This window comes from Tenrec ecaudatus, chromosome 8 (assembly GCF_050624435.1).
Source record: "Tenrec ecaudatus isolate mTenEca1 chromosome 8, mTenEca1.hap1, whole genome shotgun sequence".
In the NCBI taxonomy this organism is placed as follows: Eukaryota; Metazoa; Chordata; class Mammalia; order Afrosoricida; family Tenrecidae; genus Tenrec; species Tenrec ecaudatus.
Genome location: NC_134537.1, coordinates 34,929,050 through 34,947,005, shown reverse-complemented (window position 1 = coordinate 34,947,005; position 17,956 = coordinate 34,929,050). Strand labels below are relative to the sequence as shown.

At 39.6% G+C, this 17,956-nt stretch overlaps 1 protein-coding gene across 1 annotated transcript in view; it reads left to right on the top strand.

Annotated features, from left to right (window-relative positions):
- Positions 1-17,956, top strand: part of FGF12 (fibroblast growth factor 12) — a 288,260-nt gene that overhangs the window by 210,348 nt on the left and 59,956 nt on the right. The window lies entirely within an intron of this gene.

Genomic DNA, 17,956 nt, shown 5'->3' with positions numbered 1-17,956 from the left:
GAAATATATTGAGCTGAGCATCTGTAAGATAAATCCACTGTCATTACGTCTGATCCATAGCTTACTCTGTGCAGGGTTCCAGAACTGTGAGGAGAGCAAACAATTCCATCTTTCTCCTTTGGAGCGATGGGTGGGTGTGAACCACAGACCTTGAAGTTAGCTGCCCAATGCCTAACCCCCACGTACAACCAGTGCTCCTTATTTTTAAAAGGGAACTCTTCCCACGTGTTTGTTACTCCAAATTCAGGAAGGATATCCTCTGACAGAGTTAAGCTAGAGCAGTGAAATCATTACCACATGGAAGGTGTTTCCATTTTAAAGGGTGACTTCTCGTTTAGAGTTTCTCATTGACAACAAACACCCCTCCCAAAAAAATAATGTGGAGGTATACGTGCAGATAAGCAAGGCCTAAAAATAGGCAAATCCGGTCCTCCTCCGGCTCCTGTGGCTGAGGCTTGGCGGGAAGTTGTGCTTTGCAGGAAGATGGCGAGTCCCAGCATGCTGCATTTCTTGCCTTGAAGGGCAGAATGCCACTGTGTGGAACCTTCTCTGACCCAAACTTGCCACTTGGATTGACACATCATCCCCGGACAACTTACACCAGAGGAGGAGCGAGGGACAAAGTTTTATATCACAACACTTGGTGCTGGCACTGAGCCAACAGGGCCTTTGTGCTGTGTCTCTTTCTCCTCAGATGGCACATCATTGACGATAACCACTGTGCCTGCATCCCTGTAAAGATCCAGGATTGGCTTCTGAAATCATTAACAGAAATTGCCAACTTATCTTTTTCTGTCCCTTTCATTTTTTTCAAAGCCCCGATTTCTGTGAATGTTGGTGCTGAGAAGAAAATATAAAAGAGAGATTACCGGTCTCTGGGATCCCATGAAAGGAGGCATATTATGTATGGCTTTTAAATGACAAATCCTCAAATTGCTTTTCGCCTGTGCAGGATAACAGTTGGTATTAAATGTGACCTTTGCTTTTAATGGTCTTGAGCAGAAACTTTCGTTTTGACTGTGCAGATTGTACTATAAATTATTGACCCATTTTACACATCTTCAAGCAGCAGGGGTGGGACAGACAGCAGGAAGAAAACAGAACTTTCTGTTGTCACCTACAGTCTTCAAAATAACAACTTGTTTGAAGGTAACTATTTTTCCTCCCAGGCCATTTTTCTATGATGCATTTAAATATAATTTTCCTGAAAATTACTGACTGAACTAAATGAGCTGGGACATTTTGTTATTGCTAACTCCATCCCCAAGTCAGGCCTCAGTTTCCTCATTTGTAAGAGGACAATTCCCATCTCCAAGATCATGATATTTTTTGCAAACTGGAAATCAACGATGCAGCCTTTCTATTTTTATGGTGTGTCCAAAAAGAGCACTGATAATCCCGGCAACACAATTCAGCAGCTTGCAACCGAGTGTGGGTGCGTACTCCGAGATTTCCTTAGTGAAAGGTCGGTCCTGCCGTGCACATCTCTTTGAATGGCATTGGTGCACCTTGGAGAAGATGCATTTGCAAAAGAAGTGAAGCAAAACCGAAGTCAAATTGCAAATAAATGATTCTCCAATTGCACAATGGGCTATTTAGGGGAACCCTGTAGGCTGTTTAATGTTCCCATGTCAATGTGGGAGAATTCACTTGGAAGCAGGATTTTAAACTTTTGTGTTTCCCTCTTTCTTTTAAAATGCGCAATTATGTAGCATTTATTATGTGCTTTGGAAGGAATAAAGAGTGTGCCTTGTGACTTCTTTAAGCTGTTAGACATCATGAATCAGACTGACGGCTTGCTCGAGAATTTCTCATTAAAATAGGCTCCAAGGCCATCACTCAGAATTGATCTTTTACCCCAAATATGTCTGTCCACTGTAGCCTTCTTTTCAGTTAGTGATGAGTCTACCCTACCCGTGGTTGGAGAAATAAACAATGCAAGCAAAACTTGGCTTCTGGCTTTTGATTCTACCCGTTAAGAAATTCCATTGGCTGGGCTGATGTTGGTCAGTTTTTTCAGAGGGAATGCTCAATCTGAGCACTTCCTGTCAATGACATTTCCCACTTTAATCCAACAGTGCTCATTTTTGTGGTGCAGTGTAATTGCAGAAGCACTCTCCCCTTGCCTTGCTGCCCCGTGGAAGCCTGATCCGAACAACAACCAGGATATCCCTTTAAATACGAGACACCGTGACATGACCCTCCTTTCCATTTGCTGTGTCCCCCTTCTCATGACAAGATCATTGCCAAGGCCTCGCAGGATTCTCCTCCTTTCTGCATTTCGGAGCTCTTCTCCAGATGGCTCACGTCTCTCCAGCTACCCTGGCCTCATCATTCATCTTCGGTCTTGCTTACCTTGATGAATCTATATCAAAATGAAACTCACTACCATTGAGTCACTTTTGAGTCAAGGTCACCCTAGGGGCAAGCTAGAACTGCTCTTGTAGGTTTCCAAGGATATCAATCTTTATAGTAGGCAGAAAGCCTCATCTTTCTCCTGAGATGCGTTCGAACTGCTGACCTTGCAGTTCATAGCCCACTATGTTATCAGGCCTCCGGATGACTCTATAAGCTTATTAAAAAAAAAAAACTAAACATCTTTCAGCCCCCTTTTCCCTCCCTGGAGCATTTCTCACTATTTTATGTCCATCTATAGCTACACACAATATGTACTTCTTCCTATTTTTCTGGATTACATTTTTTGTTTCTCATCCTAAATGATTATGCAGTTGTCCACCCTCCCATCTGTTTCTGTCACTTTAGTTTTAGCTTTTGAAGAATGTCCTTAACACGGGATTATAGAAGGCAATAATATCCTTTTTAGTACTCATGACTATCAACCCCCATGAATCCACTCTGGTCTGTTGGGACACGAACCACTCCAGGCTGTGTGAGTCCTGAATTGCTTAGTCTTGTGTTTTCTAGCGGTTTTTTCTCAGACGTGACTATATTACTCTCATCTATGTTCAGGTCAGTACTTAGCTCAATGGTTAGCAAGGCTCTGCAGAATACTAAATGTTCTCCCTCTTCTCTGATAGTCTGTGCACAAATTCCATCCCCCTTGTACGTAAGCATTTGGCTGCTAACCAAAAGGTTAGAGGTTCAAACCCACCATCCTCTCTTCAGGAGAAAGATATGGTAATCTGCTTGCATAAAGATTTGCAGCCTTGAAAACTCTCTACAGCAATTCTGCTCTACCCTGCAGGGTCATATGAGTTCGAATCAGCTCAACTGCAGTGGGTTTTTGCATTGCAGTTTTCAGGGTTCACCTCCCTGAAGTCCAGTTCCAATTTCCTCTATTTGCTCCTGGTGGCAAAGTGGTTACTCATTGGACTACTGACTGCAAGGTTAGCAGTTCAAACCCACCAGCCAATCTGTGGGAGAAAGACAGGGCTTTCTACTCCCGTGAAGAGTTACAGTGTCAGAAAAGCACAGGAGCAGTTCGAGATTGTCCGGTAAGTTTGCTATGAGTCAGAATCACGTAGATGGCAGTGAGTTTGTTGTTCTTGTTGTTGTCTCACTTTCAAAGATCACAGTCATTCCCTGAATATTTTCCAAGTGCCCATGCATACCATCTGACTTTCCAGTCTTTCAAAGTGTAGAAATAAGTATTAAAACTAACATGGACGAAAGAGAGGACGGTGGAAAACATCTGAAACCATTTGTTTTATTTGTTTGTTTTTTATGAAAAGGAACACATGAATAAATCAAGTAATGAATGGTATATAATAATATGACTAATTTCCATGCGTACTTATCCACAGGAAAGCAATACATTTAAGTTGGAAGAGTTTGATTTCTGTCACTACCAGTCATTGTTGTTTGACCTTGGCAGGTCAATCTATCATTCTGTGTAGCTCAATTTCATCACCTGGCTTTATGGGAAATAGAAGTTATGCTGCTATCACAGAGTTACATCTAGAATGAAATGTGTTTGTGGATATAAAAGTTCTTATCTCTAAAAGTCTGCACCCAACTGAAGGGATATTCTTACTCTTATTATTTTCTGTCATGCTAGAAAATTCCCAATGATAGAATACTTGTCCTTATTTCATTTTGTCCATGCTTCTGTTGATAGTTTTTGTAGAAAGAAATATACTCTCTGATCTGCATCAGTTAGAATTAATTTTCACTTTAAAATAAGCCCCACAATATTAATGCTTTAAGGCAGAGAGATTTTATTTCTTTCTATACATAAAACAAGTCTGGAGATATGCAGTCCATACTTGGCATCTTAAACTGAGTTTTCTAGAGAAGCAAAAACAACTATCTATCTATCTATATATATATATAAATAATAGAGACAGAGACAGAGAAAGAGAGGTTTATATCATGGAAATAACTCACACAGAGAGGTGTTCAAGTTCCAAGTTTATAAGTCAAGAAGCAGGCTCAGGAATTGATAAATCCAAGATGGGCAGATCATATAGCAGGCTTCTGATTACAGAGGGGAATTAATATAAGGGAGTGCTAACGGCTTCCATGATCAGCAAGCAATGCAGCAGGTCAATGGCTCAACTTCAAAGAACCAGAAGTTAGATGATGAACCACATGCACGTTTCAGACCCAGCAAAAAGTAAGCAAGCTTTTACATAGTGTCCACCTATATTGGCAGCAAGCCACACTCTCCAGGTGATCTCCTCATTGGGGATTACTGGGTCTTAACTGCAGAGCCACTGAGAATGCTGGCCAAACAAGTGGATACAAAACCATAACTCACATCTGGATTAGATATGATAAAAAAAATTGAGAACACAGGTTTTAATTTCTCTGCTTTTTCATCCTTAGTAATATCTTTTCTCACCCCATGAATCAAGATGGCTGCTAAAATTCCACGCACATTTCATGATCGCACCAGGGAGTAACAAGGGAGAACAAACTGATTTTTCTCCATGTCACATCAGCTCATTTAAATTATTCTTTCTGAAAGTCCTGTAGCGTACTTTTGTTCACTTCATTTCTGCCCTACTTTAGTCAGGAAGCTACAAGTAGCTACAAGGAAATCTGGTAAATGCTATCTTTTAAGTTGTCAATAATAGGCCTATTTTAAATATATTTTAATATCAGGGAAGCAAATAATAACGAATGCTGAAAGACAACTTTCCATTTCCATCACACAGCTTTTCTTTTACAATCAGGAATTCTCAGAACCGATTCCATGTGAGATACTGTGTAAGATCTACTATCTACTTCATGAGAACACAGTGGAACACTCCTAGACTAATTGCTTAGATAAATTAATACCTGCCACATAAACCTGGGTACAAAACAAAATTGCCTATTTCTGAAAAGAAAACTCACTGCAAAGACAAGGTTTGCTCCCAGTGAGATTGGTGCAAAGAATGTTCTGGAGGCAGCCCTCCAGGATGCTTCCACAGTCTTCCATGCTGCTGTGGTGCAAGTGTTGAAGGCATTCTATGGAACACCGTGACGCCCTACTCTTCATCGTAGGAAATGGTTATTGCTGTAAATGACATCTAGACATCTTTGCCAATCCTGCTCATTTCCCTAGTGATAGACTATTACTTCAAAAATGTTTTAGTCTCATTTTGTGGCACTTTTAAAAGAAGACCTCTTAAAGCCGTGTCCTCGAGAATTTCTTGACTCTCTCCACTTCTGTAAAGCAGCTAATGAGCTGGAAAGGGACGCCTAAGTGCACTAAGAAATTTGCTATTTAAAGGAACTCTGGGATCCTGAAATGAATCTTTTTGTAAAGCAAGGAATGTTTTTGCAGGGGAAATAATTACCCTGTAATTTATCCACTCTAAGTGGGATTTTCCTATGTTTAGCTTCTTTGGGAGTGTGGCATGCACTGGATGTCCTGCAGTTACCTCAACTCCAAGTTCAGCCCGCCTGAAATGGTGACAGTGAGCCCTTTTAGGAGGCTGTTGTTGGAAACCTGGACACCAGTTCTCTCCACTCAAATCCATCAGCCACTCTGATGCCAGAGGAAATTTTCCTAAAACAAAAATCCACTCTTTCCACTGCCCTGTTTCAAACGTCCGCAGTATATCTGTGGCCTGCAGAGTGAGTGCTGGGCCCTTTAGCAGAGTGGCAGGGCTCTTTGAACTGTGGCCCTAGCTGCCTCTGCACCAATGCTCCCTGCCTTGCTCTGCTACATGCCGTATGGCCTTCACTTCTGCCCACTTCCCAAATGTACCAAGCGTTTCCTACTTTTCTGTGTTTAGTTGGGAATCTGTCTGGTTTACTCCTCCGTGTCCAACACCTTTTCTCTTAGTCTTCTCTGTTTACATCCACCAAAAGATACAGAGACTGGGATGGAATGGACATCATCTCTATCTTTCAGTGCACAACACATTACACCCGTGACCCAGAGTGGCATGATTTAGTCCACAAAGTAGCTGAATGTTCAAGTTTCTACATGCCGCAGGAGGAAAACACCACTGTCCTTCTCATAAACGAAGTCAGTTTCACCTTGCAGTGTCCTCCAACGAAACATTTTGAAACCATATACATCCAGTAAAATAGCGACTGAAGGGTGGTTATTCTACTGAGGAACTTGATTTTATTTGTAGTTAAGACTATTTAATTTTTCTTTAACATTATTTTATTTATTCATTCAGGATGCTGAGCAGTACTTCGAGCAGTTGCTTTCGTTATTAGCTGTCAGAAATGTGGCTCATTACCCAGGCCTGCACCCTCCTCACAATTGTTAAGTCTGAGCCCACAGTTGTAGCCCCTGTGGCAATCCAGCTGAGCAAGGGTTGACACGACTAGAGGAAAACCTTCAAGTTCTTCTCCAATTTGTTTTGCTTTGCCTTATGTAGGATCACCATGAGTCACGATGGACTAGATGGCAGTGGGCTTAAGGTACCCTAATTGATTATGAAAATTTTCATCTAGCATTAGTTGGTAATTTAGCTAAAAATACAATAATCAGTTTGATAGATTTGCCTTATGCGCTGTTTGATGTGTTGCCAAAATTGCATGACTCATCTGAGTAATTACTTTTAGCCATGTGAAGTCCCAGTCCTTATGATTACAGGTACAATCAGCTATTGAGGAAGGACCTAACAATTCCTAAGATTGAAACTACAGTTAAAGGCATATGCTAAATGTTTACTAGAAATGCATAAACTATTTCGAATGCAACATTTATCAATATACTTAGCTATATAGACATGTGATACTTACAAAAGATTTTAACCTGGTCTTCCAAGTCTTAAGTCTGTTGACATTTTCCAGTAAAGCTGTGTACAAATGAATGAAGATAAAGTTGTATCTCATTAGTCAATTTCACATAATTCTAATTACTTTTCATTAGGGAAGATCTTGTTTAGAAAGATAATTAAGCTAGGTCAAGGTGAAAAACTGGGTATAGGACAAATGAATATAAATGTTACAAGTTATTAGAGAAGAAAATCCCTAATTAGATTTACCAGTCTAGCTAGAGAGAAATATTACTTTTACTTAATGCAGATATAATACACACACATATATGTATAGGTGGTGGTCCTGGTGGTTATGTTGGCTTCCATCAAGTCAGGTTTTACCTCATTGCAGCCTCATGTGACAGAGTAGAGCCACCGCATAGAGCTTTTCTAGGGAGTAATCTGTACCAGAGGATGCCACATCTTCCATGGAGCCACTGGATGGTTTTAAACCACCAACCTTTCAGTTTAATGGCCAACCATTTAAACATTGAGCCATTGTTGTTGTTGTTGTAGTTGTTAGGTGCCAGGGAGTTGGCTCCTACCCAAAGCCACCCTATGCACAACAGCACAAAGCACAGCACAGTCCTACGCGCTCCTCACAATTATTCCGATGCCTGAGCCATTGATGCAGCCACTGAGCCAATCCATCTCCTAGAGGGCCTTCCTCTTTTTGGCCACCCCTCCATTTTACCAAAAATGACGTCCTTCTCCAGGCACTGGTCTCTCCTGACAATATATCCAAAAGATGGAAGAGAAAGTCTTGCCATCCTTGCCTCTATGGAGCACTCTGGGCTTACTTTTTCCAATACAGGTTGGCTTGTCCTTTTGGCAGTCCATGGTACTTTCACCATTCTTCTCCAGCACTACAATTCAAATGCCTTACTTCTACTATGAGCTTCCTTATTCAGTGTCCAATTTTCACATGCATATGAGACAATGAAGAAAATCATGGTTTTGGGTCAGGCCGTGGTATTGAACCATTAACGATCCTTATGTATCTATTTTATACATATGGGGACTTTGGCTATACAAACAGCCAAAGTGCTTGGTTACTAAGGTTATAGGTTTGAATATAGCCAGAGGTTCTTGAGTAGAAAGGCCTAATGGTCTACTAAAATTATTAATAATTGGAGCATTGAGTTTATGTGGTTCTGGAACAATTTAAGCTTCAGTAATTTGAGGAACATCAAAATGTAAAGAGTAGCGAATTTTGAACTTTGATCATATAACCCATATCTTAATTTTAGCATAGTTTTCTTTCTAATCTCTTTAACATCCCATTTTCACTTATAGTCTTTTACACCTGAACGGACCTAGTGTTTATCTTATTTGCTTCCATTTCATGCCCTATTTCACATCTGAGGGAAAAGAGATGGAACTTTTGTTGACCCAACTGTCTTAGCTAGACACCTGGTGAGAGGTGAAAAAGACTCTCAACATTCAAAAAGCATACCTTTTAGAGAGTAACACAAGACTAGTCACAATGAAATGGAGATGAAAGATGTTCAACTGCCTAATTTTTCCAACATATTATCCAAAAAACAAACAAACCAAACTGACTGTTATGGAGCCAGTTCTGACTCATCGTGATCCTATAGGACAGGGTGGAGCTGACCCTGTGAGTTTCCAAGTCAGTCGTTTGCTCTGGCAGTAGACAATCTCATCTTTCACCCATAGATCAGCTGGTAGCTTCGAACTCTTGACCTGACATGTAGCAACCCATGTCATAACCCATTTCACCACCAGGGCATCAACCACAGTCCCTTGGGTCTTCCACTTGCTGGAAGGCCTCACAGAACTCATGGACAGTTAAGGATATGGCTCATGTGAGCCTTCAGAAAGCTTGACTAGTTCCAAATCCAAAATGTATACATCCTTCTGGAGAATCCTCTTCACCCACAAGGCTGCAGAAACTGGTGAAATCAGATCAGATGACAGGCTGTAACTCAAGTCTTACAACTAGAAATAAGTCAAATGCAAGATTTAGAGCAAGGGATTGGAAGGTCTGAAAGCGAAAGCAGATCTCATTTGTGTCACCAGGCCAGAACTCAAGCTGCTGCGTGAGTCCTGGGTCAGCAGTCATTTGGGGTAGTAACCTACATCTGATTAGTGTTTATCCCTGATGACTCAGTGTTAGTCTGCACATGCTCAGTCGGGAAGGGAAAGTCATACAGATGGCTGTGGGGAGATGAGATTTTTCTTTGTGCAGACCATACCCTCAAGGGAGCAAAGGGTGACTTGAGTCACACCCTCTAGTCAGGTGGGGACTCAAAATACATTCCTCTTAATCCTGTCTCAACCACAACAGAAAACTCCCTCCCACAGGGATTTATAACCATATATGTAGGGGCTGGAATGTTCAATATATCACGAACGGGGGAACGATGCCTTGTTTCCTGTTGCTGTTAGGTGCCTTCGAATCAGTTATGGCTCAGCTACCCAATGTACAAAAGAATAAAGCATTGTCTGGTCTCGCACCATCCTCTCCTCTGTTGGGTTTGAGCCCATTGTTCAGTCTCTGTGTCAGGTCAGCTCCTTGGGGGTTTGCATCTTTTTTTCCCTTCATTAACCTTATGCTTTACCAAACTTGATGTCCTTTCCTAGAGACGGGTCTCTCCTGAGAGTAGGTCCAAAGCAAGTAAGATGATACTTCTCACTTCTAAAGAGCACTCTGGTTCTTCCTCCAAGGTAGATTTGTTTGTTTGTATGACAGTCCATGGTACTTTCAAAATTCTTTGCCAACACCATAATTATTGCTAGAAAGACTATATTAATTAACTGCATAGTGCATTTACAATTTTAGTGAGCATTATGACTGATTTTACTTAGTTTCTCATTTACTCAATAGTCTCCACTCTTATTCTGAAGTAAAGTTTCATTTTCATTCAGGTTAAAAGTTAAAGAATAGATATTAAGTAAATAAAGTAATAAAAAATGACATCTTTAAAGATAATTAAGTCCCTAATGGCCACCAGTTAACATTTCACTTCTAATTAGGTACTTGAACACATTTTGGTTTTAAAAAGGTTGAGCTTTTAGAAGTTTATGTGGTTAGTTATATATATATGTATGTATGTATATAGTCATGATGCATTCTTCTGCATATTCCCTGAGGTCCTTTTTCTTCTAAAAATTTTTACCGAAGCTGGAAAATTAAGAAATTTGTTAACAGCAAATCTGTTGATGTCATGAGAACTAAAATTCTAAAGAGAAGACATAAACGAGAACCATCTGAAAGGTCTTATAATGAGTAGAACCAGCAACCCTCCTTCCCAGGAGCATCTTCACCAAGCTCCGCTGTTCGTTTGGCTGCTTACTGTGGGTGTTCCCATGAACAGTGAAGAGGGAAACCTTTGTGTGTTTTTTCTACCATTGATATTTAAGTCTCTTATGATCTCTATAGGTGTCCTGGTGGCACAATGTTCAATGCTCAACTGCTAACTGAAAAGTAGGTGGTTCGACCCCATCAGCAGTTCCATGAACAAAGATCTGGCGAACTGCTCCAGTGAAGGCTGCAGTTTACTAAACCTTTTGGGTCAGTTCTACTCTGTCCTACAGAATCATTATGACGTCACCCAACCACCATGATCTCTGTGGTGCTTACCTGAGCGCATTTTACAAAAGCTTGGTGAGGAAGGAAAGTGTCATCACAAATCAGTTCCTTATAAATTATGTTAAATTCAAAATTAAATATCCTTAGTTTCTTCCCTAGTCTTCATATTAAACATTTTAAAGATTATTCAAGGAAGCTATATGATACGTATTTAAGATGGTCTCTCTCTGAGGTTAGTAGCAGCTGTTTATAGTGTTGTATTTAGATGATAAAAAGGACGAGTTAGAAGAAAAAAGGTTAATAAAATGCTCATATGAAGACTTTCTAGAAAGATTTATAGGGATATTATTGAATACGTACTTTCAAGGTAAACTGCACTTGGCCAATTTATAGCAACCACTAGAAATGAGATTCATGATTTTCTTTTTTTTTTAAACATTTTATTAGGGGCTCATACAACTCTTATCACAATCTATACATATACATGCATCAGTTGTATAAAGCACATCTGTACATTCTTTGCCCTAATCATTTTCTTTTCTTTTTTTTTAAATCTTTTTATTGGGGCTTCATGATTTTCTTTTTAAAGAATTCTAAGAGAAATGCTTTTACAAATTCAACTTTCCTTTATTTCTACTAATTTTATATCTTATTAAGAAATTTTTTAAAAATCCCCCAAATGCCAGATTTGATTAATAATGTCAAGGCAAAAATCTAATGGTAGATAATGATATTTTTCTAAGTCTGAGTCCATTGTCATCATAAGTTATTGTTTTCTTTTTCTTTTTTTTATTGGTTTCTTTTTGTTTGTTTGTTTTTTAGAGTGAGAGAGTGAGTGAATTAGTGAGAGAATGAGTGAGTGAGTGAGTGAATGAGTGCGTGAATTAGTGAGAGTGAGTGTGAGAGAAAGTGAGAGAGTGAGTGTGTGAGAGAGTGAGAGAGTGAGACTGAGAGAGTGAGTGAGTGAGTGAGTGAGTAAGAGAATGAGTCAGTTATTGTTTTCTGTAATATGTTGTAGTTGCTTTCTTCCCAAATCGGACATTATTCTTTGCAAATACATCCTTTCAATGTTTTTCATCTAAAATTTTACCCTGAGTTCTAATTTGCATTAAAAGAGCTTAAAACTGTCAAATTATCACAGAACACTGAATAGCTTCAAAGGAACAAAATAATGGTGTAAAATGTTGTCAAGTCTACCTTGATGGCTCACATTTAGAGTCTTATTCCTGTAGAAAAGTAAAAAATATAGAGTCAACAATTTAGTTATTAATTCCATCTATATTTGACACTCAAAATGGCTAAACTTATTCCTAATTACTTTCATGTATGGATAGAATTTTTTCCTCCTTGCCAGCAAAAACTGAAAAAGTTTTTTTTTTTTTTACCTTTTGTGGTTAGATATTTGGCTTTAACCACAAGTCGGTTGTTCAAAGCCACTAGATGCTCCGCAGAAGAAGGCAGGTTCTCTGCTCCTGTAAAGAGTTATCGTCTTGAAAACCCTACATGGAGTCTCGGTGTTAAAATTACCTTGCTGGCAAGAGGTTTGGCCTTAGTGTTGGTTTGAGAAAGACAGTATTTCATCTTCGTTTTTTTTTATCTCTCCTCTTCTGAGTTCTACAATTTGTTCTATTATATCACTGATATTAAAAATATTCCTGAGGCATGGAATGTTGTATTCATTTTGCCCTTTCCCCAAACGTCACAAAAATTTTAGTTTCATCTTTAAAATAATGTTTTGGTATTTAAAAAATGACTGAGGCTTCTTTCTCTTTGTTCACAAAAATGTTAACTACATCTGTAATGTAGCACATACAAACTGTTTTTGTAAAGTTACATGTAAAGCTAATTATAAGTTACGTGTTAGGGAACTTGTTTTACGCTTGTCTCAAAATTAATGTTGAAAATACTTTTGTTCAAATGTGTAGGCAATTGGTAGACCTTGCTGGCCATGTGTAGGAATACCAACATGGATCCTAGCTCTATCTTCAAGGCAACCTAACTCTATCTTCAAGCCTAGCCAACCACTAGTCAACAGCCTAGCTCAATTTTCAAGGTCTAAAGTAGAACTTCTGGGTAGGCATGTTTTAAATTGTAAATTGCTTAAGGAGAGAATTAGCCTTTTTTTCCCCTGACCTATAGCAAGCTTGTTGTGACTCATGGACAAATAATATATTGATTACATAGCAGTTACTTTCTTTTTTGTGGGAAAACTGCAAAATAATTACATGATGCATGTCTTACTAAAAGTATACTTATCCTTACTGAATGCTTTACAGTACAGTTTAATGCAAAGCACAGAGAGGTGTGATGAGGTTTCAAGTATGTTCTTGATTTTTTACTTCATTTCTGAGGTTATTTCATAAAAAAACAATGACACTCAATACATCCAAGTAATGTCTGTGGCTAAGAGGAATATTATTATCTAGAGAAACCAATGATCTAGTAGTATTCTCTCTAGGATGTCAATTATTCAACTGTATGGAAATATCTTGGTTTTTTGACGTATGAAGAAAAAATTATCTAGAGTAAGATAATGGAAAGTTCTATGGTATTACCAATATCAGCTAGACTCAAGGCTTTCATTTTTGTAAGTAAAGAAATGAGTGTCTCCAGAGTTCTACAATTCCCACTTAGTCTGGGTCGCTAATTCATGTTGCTACCTGGTCCCTCCAGGCATTTGAGTTTACTGCTCGTGTACAAGGAGTCAAGGATATACAAATCTATTGGCCAGTGCACTTTAAATATGTGTTTTGACAATATTGGAGGACAGAGCATGATAAACATAAAGTAAAACAAAATAAACCTCCTACTATTCATTTTACAAATTTATGATCTACTTGAATGGATTGAGGCTTCATACAAATCAGTTTCTTAGTATAATGCATAACTATCCACTATACAAATAGCATGTATATATGCCCAAACCATCCAATTTATTTTCTACAACTGTGTCAGGAGATGTGCAAGTCTCTTGCTAGGTGAGTTGTAAGGAGCCGGGAAGTCCTTCTGTCTGAAAAGAATGGGTGGATTGAACGGCTGAAAGTTACTGTTTGGTCACGCTTTTCTCTGTTTTTTAGAATCAGAAATGGTGCCTGGGCAAGAGCATAATGTTATTCCTATCGAGATAATCTAATTGTTGTTTCTTTACTTGTTGGATTCTTCTGAGTGTGAGAAGTGAAGCAGAAAAGAACAGAGTCAGCAAAGCAAATTTAAAAGAATGTTGTCACTGAGATTACTGCCACCTAAATAAGGTGGTAACTCATGGTGTAATGCTCCTGTAGATGCAGTCATCAGGCCCCACCCCATCCATGATTAGACCCCGCCCCCTGTAAGACTCAGCTCCAATCCAGTGCTCCCCAAACCCTCCCAGAGCCACCCACTCTAGCTGCCCGCAGCACCTCTGCTCTCCTATTGGCCAAGGTGGAGACCTGCCTCTCTGTTCAATGACTAGACCTTCAACTCACCTGCTGGTTTGGGGGCTGGGGGCCATGGCACCGTCTATAGTGATGTCGCTGCTCTGATAGGTCCTGCACTAAAATTTCTGGCTGCCACCTTTGCTGCTGCGGACCCTTTGGTCCGTTTGGTGTCAATGGCTCTGAAAGTGTCATGTGGACAGTCTTGCACTTCTGGCACCCTGACCTCCACCACCCAGTGACAGTGCTGATTGGAAATTCAAAACCAAACTCAATGCTGTGGAGTCGATGCCAACTCAGTAACGAGCCAAAGGGCTGTGGAGAACTGCCGCCGAGTGTCTGGGACTGTGACTCTTCACTGGAATGGAAAACCCTCGTCTTCCTCTGACCGATTAGAAACTCCGTCAGAAAAAAATGACAACCCAACAAGCGATAAGGGATTTTGTAAAGATAAGGCTGAGAGCCAGAAAGACTACATCCTTAAGTAAAAATAACTCGGGTGATTTTTTGGACATTATTTCCTACCTAATATACCAGAGAACTAGAAATAGCATCAAGTCTAACTTCACGTTTGCAAACTCAAATGCCAAGTGCCTATCTTCTGTGGAAGGGTACGCAGGTAACAATAAGTAATTCTTCAGTAGAGAAACGAAGAGCCATCATATTTTATGTGAATTTTTTATGAACTTGCAAACACTGTTGGGACTAAATCAAGTGTATGTTCTGGGCCACAGCTGGGGTTGTCGTCATAGTTCTTTCCCAAAGCACGGTGCAGAAGATGACTTTACAGGAATTTAAGACTTGCTACTTTTTACTTAACTAGTAAATGGCAGAAGCAGGACTAAAAACTCTGTCTGATATAAAGTTTGTCCTTTTGTTCTATTTTGCTTCTCAGAAATCTCCTTAAAGTATCATATCCTATGTATCATTATTGGTCAAAACTTACTTGTATATAATTCTTGTAGAGAAAAAGAAAGTATGCTGAAGCAAGGATTGTGGGACGCCTTAGTGGCTCAATGGCAGTGAATTTGGCTTTTTTTAGCCTCTATCTTGCTGGAGCCCTGGTGGCATAGTGTTTTGCCATCAGCAGTTTGAAATCACTAGCTGCTTCTCAAGATAAAGAGAGTGTTTTCTACTTTGGGAAAGAGTTCCAGTCCCAGAAACTGAGGTAGTTCTACTGTACCCTGTGGGTTCGCTATACGTCTGCATCAACCGATGGCAAGGAGCTTCGGGAAGCCTAAGTACAACTAGTCATACCACATTGTCCAGCGACAGTCTTCCTAGAGCTTAAATAGCACCTCACGAAGAATACTGAAAGCACCTGTGCTGCCTGAAAAAACTTGCACAAATGCCTTGGAACAGATACAACCAAAATGATCCTTCGAAGGGAGAAGAGTGAGGTTTAGCTTGACATATTCACTTATCCTCAGGAGAGACAAGACCCTGGAAAAGGATAGCATGCTTGACAAAAGAGAGGGCCCATGGAGGAGAGTCTTCTAAGATGTAGAGAGCCATGGTGAGTATAACAGTGGATTCAAATGTAACAATTGTGAGGACGGCGCAGGACTGGACAAGGTTCTGTTTGTTGTGTAGTGCATCGGGTCCATATGAGGTGGAACCAAAATGACGGTACCTAACAACAACAGCAACAAATTAAGAGGCCAAACGTGGGTAGAATTTCACTCTATAATCTAATACAAACATCAGGAGAAGATAGAATATTATTGACCTCCAAAACCCAAAACCAAACTCATTGCCATCAAGGCCATGCAGACTCAGAGTAACCATACAGGACAGTATAGAACTGCCCCTGTGAGTTTCCAAAACTCGAATTCTTTACAGAAACAGAAAGCCTCATGATTCCCCTTGGGTGTTTTTGAACTGTCTATCATTTCAACACCAAGCTCCTAGATGTGTTAAATTGAGTGAGGCAAAGAATGTGAGAGTCCTGCGCTCAAAACTGATGTGTTTGACCTTCTTTTAGGTTAGGTCCTCACACTGAAGACTCTTCACATTCTAGCTCTGATTCTGTAGAATCACATGATTACTGATTTATTAGAGTATGAGTTTATGATCAGGTTAATAGCGTATTATATCCAGTGATGACAAACAGATGTATTTGTCCTACTCAAAGATCTTCCATGGTTTTCATAGGAAATTTTCCATCCCTTTCTTATCTCCTCACTCATGTCTCCCGAGTCCTATGACACAGTGGGTTAAATGTTGTGCTGCTAACTGAAAGACTGGCAATTCGAATTTGATAGGCACGCTATAGACGAACTCTGAGGCAGTCGGCAACCATAACGATTTTTGTAGCCTTGGAATCCCAATGGAGAAGTTCTATCTCATTGAGTAGGATCACTGTTAGTGGGACCCCACTCAGCAGCAGCAGTGGGTGGTGGGAATGCATTTTGTCTGCTCCTCTTCGTTTCCTTGATGCTATTTCCACAGCACGGTCCTCGCTACTGATACGGATGTACTATTCTTCTTGCCCTTTCTCTCCCTTTCCTTGCTTTTCCTTCCCTCGTTATAGACTAAATCCATATGCATACTTCAATCCTCCTGGACACCCTTGTCTAGTAGGCTTTTATTGAGCCTGCTCCTTATTCAAGGAGACTTTATCACTCAATCATAAGCCACAAAATACTGTCAATGTGTTGATTGAAAGACTGTTTTTATTAATCTTTGTCATTACCTGATCAGAACACGAACACAATGTGAAGATTAACTGAGAGAATACATAAGTTATATCAGATCATTCCAGTGGTGGCTGTGGCTAGTTGTTGTCATGTCTGTGTCACTGCCCATGAATGAAATTCTAGGTCATGCCATTGTGAACCTTTCCTTTCACTTCCTACCTTAGCCAGCGTGTTGATGGTTGGCTTATCTATAAAATAGATACACACAGAGAAGCATATGTAATATACAGGCTTACTGTCATGAGTAGGAGACATTGAAATAGGACATACAAAAAGAAATTGGAGATACCTTATAAATTTTGCCTATATCCAAATAAAGGCCACGTCTTTGAAATGTCAATGTGTTGAGTCTATCACAGTATGTCCTTCACATATTGTTCTGCTCTCCCACACAGTAGTTTTAAATACTGCTTTTCCAAAGTCGAATGCTGGAAATTCGGATGCTGATTCTATTAGACAAAGTGGTCAAATTCTATTCATACTGAATGCAAACTAAATTGGTGAGATGCTATGACCTTTTGTCATTTCAAGTTAAGGGAACAGCATCAATTTTGATTGGTCTCCAATGCTGGCAAAAAAAAGCCACTTTATAAACTGATGTTGTTTAGTGTAGACAAATTCTGAGTTTTCTTTTAGCCAAAATTCTAGTAATTTAGAATTGAATCAAGGAAAAATCAAAATTTTAAATACCTAACTGAAAAATATCATAAAAGAGCAAGGACCATATTTGAGCTGGTGGGGGCCCCCTGCAGGAGGAGCCACAGTCAAATAGTAAATCCTTGTCAATCACTGAGGCCTAAACATTGAAACTGAGGTTGTGGGCAGGTAAAATTTGAGGTTCACAGAATAGGAGGCATGAATCACATGCAAAGGGCTTTACAATTGTTTGGGAAATGGCTCAGCCAGTCTTTCATTTTAGAGAGTGGCATGGAAATCAAAACAGGAAATGAATCTAAATTATTTCTCTTTCAGATAAAACAGCTCTAGATAAAATAGAATTTAAGTGATTTTGAACCAACTGCACTACCAGAGCTCCTTGTGATCAAGAATTGAAATTAAAAAAAAAAAAAGAATTGAAATTTAAAAATTTTTATATTTTCTGAAAATAACTTTAAT